General features: G+C 33.9%; 1 non-coding gene across 1 annotated transcript; it reads left to right on the top strand.

Annotated features, from left to right (window-relative positions):
* The first annotated feature begins 11,790 nt into the window (after positions 1-11,790).
* Positions 11,791-11,897, top strand: LOC120074816 (small nucleolar RNA R71). The gene has a single exon (XR_005481097.1). It is a non-coding gene; the product is annotated as a small nucleolar RNA R71 (small nucleolar RNA).
* Positions 11,898-12,245: the final 348 nt, after the last annotated feature.

Consider the following 12,245-nt stretch of genomic DNA (forward strand, 5'->3'; position numbering starts at 1 on the left):
AATTCAATCTTAATTTTTTTTCCTCCCACATTTTCATCACCTTTTGTTTTCGTTCACTTTCTTCATCGCCTTACAAGGTTGTTCTTGATTGATCGATTACACTCATCTTTTCGATTTGATCAGCTTTTCAATTTTGTTTTGCAAGGTTCTTTTCTTTTTTCTTTTTCTTCGATAGTTTTTTCTCCTTTTTTTTTTTTTTTTTTTTGTGTTTGTAAACAAACTCTGAATTCATTTTTCTACTTGTATTCTTTTCATTTTGATATGAACTTTTGTTTCAATGAAAGAGTTGTTTGATCTTGTAAGTATAGTTCTAGTCTAACTTAGCTAGTTTTTTTAAGTTAATTATATGTTATGTTTTTCTAATAATATATCAATCGTATGATAGGCTTATATTTCGTGTATCAGTCCAATGATACAATTATGTATCAATATGAGTTATAATTGATTTTTTTTATATATATATTTTTATAGTATTTTATAGTTATGGTTAAGTTTCTAGTAGTCTTTTAATAGTTAATGGGACGTTGGACAGTGCTTTGTGGATTACAAAAATGTTGGCGTTTCTTGTAAAATAAACTAATAATTTTGCTTGGCATTTTTTTTAATTCCAAAGTTTAAAAATAATCCAAATGGCTCTCAAAGATTACTACTTAGGAAGGTGTCAATGTCTTAACTAGGATTTCAATTGCATCTAATTTTGAATAATAATGAACTTTTAGCCCAAAGTTCCAAGAGGTACAGGACATGAGTATATCATACATTAATTTAAATACTTGGAGTAAGACAAGTGTATCAACTATATATCAGATATATGACATGAATATATTAGACATCAATCAAAACACATTTTAACCGTATAATGACCCCCGACTTTCCTAAGACAAACCTTGAGTGTTACTATCACTACTATAGAAAATGAGTTCGTTTCTCCAATGTCTACTTAACGCTTTTGAAAATGTTAAGTGATCCACTGTCAAGTATAATGGATAACTTGATCCCAAAAAAAGTCAAGTTATATACTTCTTGATGTAATTTTCGTGTCAAGAAACACAATACACTTGACATTGGTGACATGTCAAGTTTATTGATTTTTGACGTTGATTACATATCATATGTGGTTACTCTTGACATATTTTATTTGTCAAATATATTGTTATCTTGACACTAAATAACGGACAAGTTATTTATTTCTTAACATAATTCCAATGTCATGTATGTATTCTTTTTCCAAATTAAACATCCCAATTAATATTCTCATTTCTTACCATGTATTCTAACAATATAGTTTCATCAACTAAATAAACATTATACATTTTGTTGGGTTATATGTCCTAAAACTCACAGTTTGTAAACTTTAAACATATTTCTATTTTCAATAAAGATGTAATTGAGATTATTTCATTAAAGTTGTTATTGAATATATAAATTGCATTTATAGATTCCTAAATTCAATAAACTAACGAACCCATGGCTATAACATGAATACTTAAACTTTATGTAGGATATAAAAAAGATCAAGTTTTAAGTATATAGCCAAAAAAATCTATAAGTATATGGATAGGGCTAGGTACCTTATCCTAGGGACACTATGGATGCTGCCCACTTTGTATATTGATACAAACGATGTGATCCTAAAATTGTTTATGTGAAGACAAGTGAGTAGGGGCATCCTACGCAAAAGATGTTTGCATAAGATCGGACCACGAAATAATCACATTTCTTTATAACGATCGTTTACTGTTAAAGTTGACTATTTGAATTCGATGACCTAAGGTAACTCGATCTTAATCCTGAGCTAACTGTGAACTCCTGTTTATTCGAGATTATCCTTTAATCTACATGGGTGAGAGTGGCTCAACATCGTCGTTTAATAAGCCTCCCATTTTAGGGGTAAGACCATATAGATAGCTGGGGACATAGTTCTGCTAGACGAAATTTGTTCCTACCCTTTTTAGGATTAGCAGATAAGTTGTTCCCTTAAGTACTGACTTTTGGTCTTAAACAAAGGGGCCCCGCCCTCTTGTGGCTCAGAGGGATGTGGTTTATTGGTAGGACCATAAACCAATTGTTCATTAGAGGATCGGTGGAGACTTAAGTAGTAAGATTTACAGGGGTAAAATGATAATTTTGACCTAGCTATAAATACGAACAACCTTTGAAGGATCGACTTACTGATTATGGTTGAAACAAGTGAATAGAAATGTATCTACAGTGAGAAGGGTGCAACTACTAAGCTATAGTAGAGTTCTCGATAGTTAACAAACATTGATTAATTCGGTTTAAAGAGTTTAGCCAATTAATCTCAAGTCGTTGGAGCTCATGATCTGTAAGTCTATTAGGTCCCTCTAATAGCTCGTAAAAGGATTAAAACTTAGAATAGCGTGTTGAGAGAATTTGAAATGTTCAAATTTGGTTTGGGATGTGGATTATTATATTCAATATAATTAATGTTTGATTATAAAATTAAACAAATTGGAGAATTTATAATATTTAAATAATATTTAAATATTATATACATATATGAATATGGATTCATATTTAAACTAGGTGTTTTATTAATTTAATATTTGATATTAAATTTATTATAAATTAATTGAATATTTAATTAATTATTTTATCTATTTATTTAATTAACTGAATGAGTTGTTTTTGAATTTATGAAATTCAAAACCAATTTAATCATTTTTTGTTTAAATTAAATAGATAAATACAAGAAAATAGATGGAAAGTGGGATTTTCCCACTTTTTCCATCCATTTACACCTAATCAAACATACTAGTGGGTTATTAAGTGTCATATTGTGGTTTAATCAAGATGCATGATCTAAGTTTATAAATAAAATTTTTTAATCTGATTAAAGATTTCATGCAAAATTTCAATTGAGAGAAAAACAAGTTTTCTGTCAAAGCTTTCTCCAAACCAAATTCGATCCTAAAATTCCTCTTCATTTGGGTTCCACCACCCAATCTAAGGCCTGAGAATAGTAGAGAAAATCCTTGTGGTAGTCTACAACAACTTCTTGAAAAGATTTCATAGGTAGTTTGCATTAATTAGAGGATTCTTCAAAGGTTGTATTCTACAAACCCTATTCCTGATATTTTCTTGAACATGCATGCTAATCCACTAAAATTAATGTATTTAGAGTGTTTAAGATCTAAATCTCTTTCACATGTTGAAGGTCAACTCCATCAATTGGTATTAGAATATGTTTTACACATTCAATTCATGTTAATTTTAGCTTGGTGGGTGTTTTTCATGAGTTGCATGAAATGGATATTTTATGGATTTGGCTTTAGATTTCTTTTCAATTATGAAGTAATTGTTGTAATTGGCTCTTTGTTTATGGGTCTTAATATTTGATTAAGAGTCAGTAAATTTGTTATAGTCAATAGAGTTGCAATTCGGTTGTAATTGAAGAAGAATTGAAGCATCCTCAACAGCAGGTGAAGGTTCTTGAAGGATCCCAATGAAGGGACCATAAGCGGAAGCGATGGATCGTCCCAATTCTAAATTTTTACATAATGAATTTTACAGAAGAAGAATGAAATTATGCATTTAACATTGCTTAATAACAAAAAATGTAGAACAAAAGGATTAAGTTGCCTTACCTTTGAAGAACGTTTCTTCAATTGTAAAAAATTCGATCTTCAATTGGACACTACCACGAATGCAACCTCGATATTCTCAGGTGAGAATTCAGGAGGTTTGATGCTCTGGTGATTTTGGATTGATAGAGGGATAGATTATTGAAAGAAAAAGGGAGAAGGAAGATGAAATTTTTCCACAGAACGATTCGGTGGGTTGAGAGAAAATTTGAAAAGCTTTTAACAGAAAACTACACAGAATGAAGGTCACTCTCCTACTCTCATTTTTGTGTGAAGAAAAGATGAGGAAGGAGTTACAATTCCCTCCCATAATTAGATTTTTTTAAATAAAAACTTATTAAAATTAATAAAACTAATTTTAATAATATATATATATATATATATATAACCACTTTATCATATGATATATATTAAACTATATGTTATATCAAATAAAACATATAACCTATAATTCAATATTGTATCCAATACAATATAACCTATGGTTTAATTCTCTCAACAACAATATTTAATATAAATCCAGTTTATATTAAATTAAATTATATGAATCCAATTCACATAATTAATATTCGAATCATATTCAAATATTTATTTTATCTCATAAATACTTAATATTATAATGTATCAAATACATTATAGTAATTATATCATATATAATTAAAATTAAATTAATTATATCATATATAATTAAAATTAAATTAATTATATCATATATTTCCCTTAACTAATTAAATAATTTGAACAACCCAAATTAATCCAAAAACTGATTCTCATTGATTTCTGTTGAGCTATCGAGGGGACCTCATGGACCTGTAGCTTGAAGTTCTAACGGTACGTGAATAATTAATTAAACTCTTTAATTAAATTATTCACCAAATTATTCACCATCCGTTAACTATCGGACACTCCATTAAAGACCAACAACTGCACTCATTGCAATACAAATATATTTCTATGCCCATTGGGTATAACCAATCAACAGTACAATGACCTTTCACAAATTGCTTGTAAGTACAACTAAGCCAAAATTATCATTTTGCCCCTGTAGTTACATCCAACTCTTTAAGTACCACTAATCCCTCTCATGAACAATAAATCATAGTCCAACTATAATCAAACCCCTCTCAGGCCAGGAGAAAGTGTGGTGGCAAATTGTTCAAGCCCCGAAATCAGCTTTTAAGAGAGCAATTTATCTACTTGCCCCGACATTGGGGAAGGAGTGAATTTCTTCTTGTGTAGCTGTGTTCCTAGCTCCCCAATCAGACGAATCCCCAAAATGGTAGGCTTGTTGAATCGATGATCTGGCCACTCTCACCCGTACAAATCAAAAGACCGCCTTCATAGGTAGGAGTTCACAACTCACTCAGAATTCAAGTCATGTTACCTATGGTCATCTTGGTGAAATGTAAATCTCTATTATGAACGGTGTTATACAATAAGACTAAACATTTCGTGGTCCGGTCTTATACAAACTCCTTTGTATAGAATATCCCCACGCACATGTCTCCACATGAACGATCAAGATCAGATCATTTGTAGCACTTTACAACAATTGTAACATCTACAAAATGAACCATACTCGTAGTGTCACCAAGATAAGGTATCCAACCTTATCCATCTACTATAGATCATTTAGATTACCACTTAAACATGATCCACTCGTATGTCTCTACATACATGTGTAAGCTACAAGATAGCCCTAGATGTTAGTTTATTGGTTGGTGGGTAATATAACTAATTTTGAAATAAAACATCACATATTTTATTACATAAATAAAATGTTCAATCCCAATAGTTCTACCTTACATTGTTGCAACATTGCCCTTAGAGCATTACAATACTATTCGTCAGTTACCCTAGATTAGAAGGAAATCCTGTGGTGTTGCAACGCTGGGATGAAGTGTTGCAACGCTATTCATCCCAACCTAGAAGGCACTCGCGTCAACGAATTGGTGGTTCAATAGAATCGGTTCGACCAGTTTGGGTCTTGGAGGTCTTGTTCAATCTGTTTCAAACCGTGTTTAGCCCAAATTTCTTCCTTGGAGGTTCAGAGGCAGTTCGGGTTGGTTTGAGCAGTCCAAGACTTGTATTGAATTATTTTTTTTAATAATTTTATGATTTTGCTTGCTTAGATTGCCAAAACTAGTCCATTTCAGTGTATATTTAATTATTTATGTATTTTGAATGTATGTTTAATTAAATTAAATCTTGTATGTGCATAAAGTATGCCATGTACATTTAAAATCCCACTATAGGAAGCATGTTTCATACATTGAAAGTATGTTATAATATGTTATAATATATAGAATGCATGATTTAGGATTTCATGTATTTAATATAAGTTGTTATATTAAATTATGGAATGCTTGATATATGTCATAGTATGGCTATAGTTTTATAAAGTGTTATAAAATGAATTAGACATTTAAAATCTATAACAAAGACAAGATGCATGCTCAGCTAGTTGACGGTTAACATAGATCATTATCTTGTAAAACCATAGTTATAAACTCAACCGGTCTATAATCCTGTCTAAGGCTGGAGATACTTAAGTTAACGGTTTACGGAACACCTGCTACTTGGGGATTATAATCGAATTATTGAGCGTTGGTAACCTGGTTTTATGAGCATGCGTGAGCAGTATGAGGTAATAAAATGGTTTTATCATTAGACATCGTAGGTTAAATCCAAATATAATCGTTATACTTGGATAATCACCTACACTTAGGATATTTTAGCTGGCATATACCTAAGTAAATGAATATACCCATTCAATTAGAACACTTCAATGGGAGATTAACAATATATATGATATATTATTTTTAGCTCTCACGTCCCTAAGAGTTCACACCGTGAAATCCATACTCGGCTTCGTGTTTCTTTTACTATGACTGGTCCATTTGGAAAGTGTTTGCATGGTTTAATAACAAGGTGAATGGGGGAAGTTGTTCATAGTAAATAGGGGAAGTAAAATGTATCAACATATCTTATGGTCTCTTCCATTACTTTGAACCGTGAGGTTCTTATGTTGCACTTCCTGTTGTTTACTCTTTAGGAACCCACGTGCCTTTATAATCAACTTCTACATATGCTGAAATTTTCTCATCTAAATCAATTCTAGTTTCACTATAAAACATAACTTTAGGAATTCCTTGACAATGTAGAACAATATCTCTAAATTTGTCGTCATTGTATTGATCCTCAAAATCTCTTTGTGGTGGAGTAAGAACAATAGACCACCGACCATCACTTGGATCCTCAACATAAAACACTTGTCTTGCTTGGGTTTGCTAGTATGAAAGAATCATAGCTTATTCTATTTAAGTTAATTAACACAAAACTAAGATTGTTAGTTTTGATACCACCATTGTTCTCAACCCAATCATATAATGGCAACCTTAAATATATTATTATTTAGTCCCCAAATCTCTTGTATCAATCCATAAAAGGACATATCTCAAATTATAGGATTTTTATCTTTCGAGCTAAATACTTGCATTATTTTTGACTAATCCCACTATTTTGTGCACTTCTATTTTTTCATACGACTTTGTGTGATAGGGACATCCATTAATAACACAACCGTTGTACATAGTCACAATTGGATGGGGCTATGAGCAATCCACCTCAAGTTATCTGAAACCTCAACATCTCCCATTTCAAGTTCAGTTCCAACCTAAGTGACAAAAGGTTACATAAATAAAATATAAGTGATAAAAAGGTTATATAATTAAAATATAAGTGAAAAAAAGGTTATGTTAATAGTATATTTAATGTTTTACCTTTTCTTGTAACCAAATATGAAAGTTTGATTATGTTCATCTTGAATCGTTTTTGGTTTTTCGATCTACTTGACTATTGTATTGCAATGTGATCATATATTTCCTTATGAGGAAACAAAAAAATGTTGAAATATAATTATTTGAAATTCATTAATTTCAATGAAATAAATGATACTGGGGTATAAAGTATGCCCTAGTTTATTGTATATTGTATTGTTTATATGTACTGTACATTAGTCTTCTGAGATATTAGGACAAGTGGAAGATTGTTGGGATTGGTGTCTTAATTCTCCCAGTGGTTTCGTAGTTTGTAGACTTTTGTACACACATTGTTATTAATAAAATAAGTGTTATTTTTCAAGCATTTACTCAATCCAATAAACTAAGATCCATGGTTATTTTATGTAACTTAAACATGTACGTGAGACATACAAGTGGATCATACCTTAAGTAATAACCTAAATGGTCTGTAGTATAAGGATAAAGGAGGGATACCTTATCCTGGTGACACTGTGGATACGACCCACTTTGTAGATGTTACAAGTATTATAAAGTGCTACAAATGGTCTGATCCTGACCATTCATGTGGAGACATGCAAGCGAGGGTATCCTATACAAAGAGTTTGTATAAGATCGGACCACGAGATGATTAGTCTCTTTATATAATCCCGTTGATAATTGAGACTTACATCTCATTAGGATGACCATAAGTGACATGACCTTAATCCTGAGTGAGTTAAGAACTCCTGCCTATGAGGGCAGTCCTTTGATTAGTATGAGTGAGAGTGGCCAGATTGCCAACTCAACATGCCTACCTTTTTGGGGATTTGTCTGATTGGGGAGCTAGGAACTCAGCTACACAAGATGGAATTTGCTCCTTCTCTAAAGCAAGAGTAAGTAGGTAAATTGCTCCCTTAAAGGCTGATTCCGGGTCTTGAACATAGTGGCCACACCCTCTCTTTAGAATAAAGAACTCAATCATAGTAGGACTATGACTTATTGTTCTTTAGAGGAATCAATGGTACTTAAGAAGATAGATGTAACTACAGGGGCAAAATGGTAAATTGGTCCAACTGTACTTACGAGTGATTTGTTAAGTGTTATCACACTGTTGACTAGATATATCCAATGGACACAAAAATATATTTGTAGTGCGAAGAGCGCAGCTGCCCGTCTTTAGTCTAAATAGAGATCTAAATAGAGACAACAAGAATAAATAATTACACAAAAATGTCGGTCTGTAGTGCGAATAGTGTTTTAAGAACCTAAGGTTTTGTTCACTTAGAAAAAAAAGGGCTAAATATATTAACTAAGTAACTATTTAGATTTGCCCAAAAGTAACTCTTACTTTGGAAAGTTGAACAACTTTTGATCATCATTCATTAAACTCTTTAACAAAGTCTTTAATCAATTGTTGCATGCTTGTAGCAAATCTATCTAATTCAACTTTCCAGGTAGGTTCCCAGGTAGGGGTGTTCCGTTTCCGTCAACTTAAATACCCCAGCCTAGCCAGAACCCACCTTAGACAAAAGGTTCCTTTATAGATAGATTTAATACAAATTTAATCTTTTATTCAAATCAATTTAATCCTATTAAACTGATTCAAAAGATTAAACTTAGGTTTCTAATCTCATTAGAACCATAAACTTAGGTCTATCTCAATCAAAATTTAAAACTCTTTTAAAACATGATTTTACTTAAGTTCACATGCAACTCTTTCTTATAGATTTTAGTTCTAATTTCCATTATAACTCTTATAAAACGGAAACAACTAAAACCATCCACAATGCAAAACAACACATACAAGACATTTATAACTCTTATAAATAAACTTAAGTGTCATGCTCTATGCATTGTTCATTCATTACTACTTTTATATAACTCTTAAATAAGAAATCAATGAACCAAGCATACATGCTCTCATACACCCTTATACCATAATACTTATAATATAAAGATGATACATGAATATGCTTAATGCATGCATAAATATATCTCTTATATTATATGATGCATGAGAATGCTTTGTGGTAATTTGATCATGCCATTTACTATATTATAACACTTATAATATATGATGAACGAATAACTGCATAACCTAAGGTGAATTTTAAATCTATATGTCATACATTATGACATATAAACAAACATACATCTCATGTACATTAATTAAAAGTTGATGGATCGGGATAATTAGCCTCAAATCCTCAAGAATAAAGATAACTATTACAAAGAGCATTGAGTCCACCGATTCAAACAGGTGAATCGGTCTTGAACCGTTGGGGCGAAGCCACATCTCCTTAGTCATGTAACAGCTCCTTGTGATTGTCTAGCAATGTTGTATGAGCATAAACGATTGTTTAGAAACGTTCGAGTACCTTTGACTATGTGATGAAGCATGAAGGTCATGTGATCGTGCAGCACACATTATGTGATACATGCCTTAAACAATCAAGTAGACGTCAACGATGTGGTGAAGCACAATCATCTAAATGATCGCTGAGCAAGTGTCAAGTATCGTATACCAGGTGATCGTGTAGCCAGTGACTATGCGATAAAGCATGCTGGACTATACGATCGTTTAGTGCGCACGCCTATTAAACAATGAGTACTAAATCTCTATGCGATCGTTTACCTCAAGCATCCGTGCGATCGAGCAGCCAACGTTACAGGATAGAGTAATTTACTCAATCATATAGCATCATGCTACTATGGATGCGGTCGCATCCTCATCTTCATTTTCATCTTTAGAATTTTCTTCTTCATTCAAACTTGGTTCATCATCAGATTCATTGAGGTATTCTTCATCAGGATATTTCATGGCTTGGATAACGTCAAACTTGAGCTTTTGTCCATTCACACTCAATGTGATCTCTCCTTTGTACTAATCAATCTGAGCGCGACCAGTGGATAAAAATGGTCGTCCCAGGATGATGGGTACATCCTTGTCTGCTTCATAGTCCAGGATGATGAAGTCTGCCGGTAATATAAATTTGTCGATTATAACTAGAACATCCTTCACCTTCCCTTCTGGATGCACAAGGGATCTATCAACTAATTGGAGAGTCACCGTCGTGGGTGCCAGCTGCCCCACATTCAATCGCTTAAAGATTGAAAAGGGAATCAAGTTGATGCTGGCCTCGAGATTGCAAAGTGCTTGACCGATGTATAACCCTCAAATAGAGCAGGGTATAGTGAAACTTCCAGGGTTGCGTATATTTGGTAGAATTATGGATTTTGGACTTTGCGTCAATGCCACCGTTGCAAACTTACCAGTGCTTCTCTTCTTTGTCACCATGTCCTTTAGAAACTTCGCATACGCGGGCATCTGTTCAATCGTCTTAGTGAACAGAATGTTAATATGCAATTGTTTCAACATGTCCATGAAGCGTTGATACTGTACCTCACCATTTTTCTTCTTTTTGAGTCTCTAGGAAATGGTGGCAGCTGTATTCTCACGGTCTCCTGTTCTTTCGACTTCGAGGTGGACACAATATCTGGTTCCTTCACCTCCATTTCTTCTATTTCTCCTCGAGTCAGCGCAATCTCTGGTTCCATCACAATTGAAGCAGTCCGGTTGGGCTTCTTTTTCTCCCCTGGCATAGTCTTTCCGCTCCACAATGTCACAACTTGACATTGCTCTTTTCCCATACCTATTGGGTTGCACGGGAGTTCCGTTGAACTCGGCAGTGCCCCTTGCGGTCTATTCTTGAGTTCGCCTACAATCTGTCCTATATGAATTTCTAGGTTGCAGATAGACGTCGCTTGATTTTGAAGCACTGTTTCATTCTTTTCAATATATTGCTTCAACAAACTCTCTAAAGATGAAGATTGTGGCATCTGCAAACTGCTGGCCAGGTTTTGCGTTTGACCGTTTGTTCACGGAAAAAATCTTGGTGGCCCTTCTTTTTGCGCCACTGATTGAAAATTTTGTTGTTGATTTTTCCATGCGAAGTTAGGGATGGTTTCTCCACCCGGGGTTGTACGTGTTCGAAAATGGATTATTCTTGATAAAATAGACTGATTGTGGGTTTCTTGGGCATTCCTCCATTGGATGGCCTTCACCGCAAGAAGCACAACTTGCGGTTGTCTGGTTGATTGCGTTGACTTGCCCACTATGCATTCTTGGGCTACTGATTGCGATTCCTTGTATCAAATTCATCATCATAGTCATTTGGTTCGGAAGGGATGCGATGGCCCCGCTATTCGCGTCACTGTCCTTGATCATCAATCTTTGATCGCTTTCTCTTCAGTCTTCATGATTTTTAGAAATGCGATTAAGTATATTCTTGGCCTCATCATAAGTTTTATCAAGCAGACCTCCAGCTGCTGCCGCATTGGCAGCCGTCTGCGATGCAAGGTTTAATCCGTGGTAGAAAATTTCCATTTGTAAACAGCCTGGTAAGCCGTTATGCAGGCAATCTTTTACCAGCCTCTTAAACCTCGCCCAAGCGTCACTGAGCGATTCGTTAATATCCTGTTCAAAATTGGTGATCAACTTTCTTCTTCTTGCATTCTTCATTGGGGGGAAGTACTTCTTCATGAACTTCTCAACTACTTGCTCCCATGATGTAATCTCCCTTGGTTCGAGAGAATAAGCCCATTTTTGTGTCAGTCACACAACAAAAATGGAAACAATGTTAATCGAACCTCCTCAGTGAAGATGTTTGGGAACACGAACGTGTTGCAGATCTCAATGAAACTCCAGAGGTGGGCGTGCGGATCCTCGCCACGCCTACCGCCAAACTGTTCGACAGTTTGAATCATCTACAGCATCACTGGTTTCATTTCAAACCTTTATCGGTCAAGAGCTGGCCTCATGATTCCTGGTGAGAAATCATAGAGGTTGGGTGACGCA

Source organism: Benincasa hispida, chromosome 3 (assembly GCF_027475165.1).
Source record: "Benincasa hispida cultivar pf3 chromosome 3, pf3_genome.v1.1, whole genome shotgun sequence".
NCBI classification, from domain to species: Eukaryota; Viridiplantae; Streptophyta; class Magnoliopsida; order Cucurbitales; family Cucurbitaceae; genus Benincasa; species Benincasa hispida.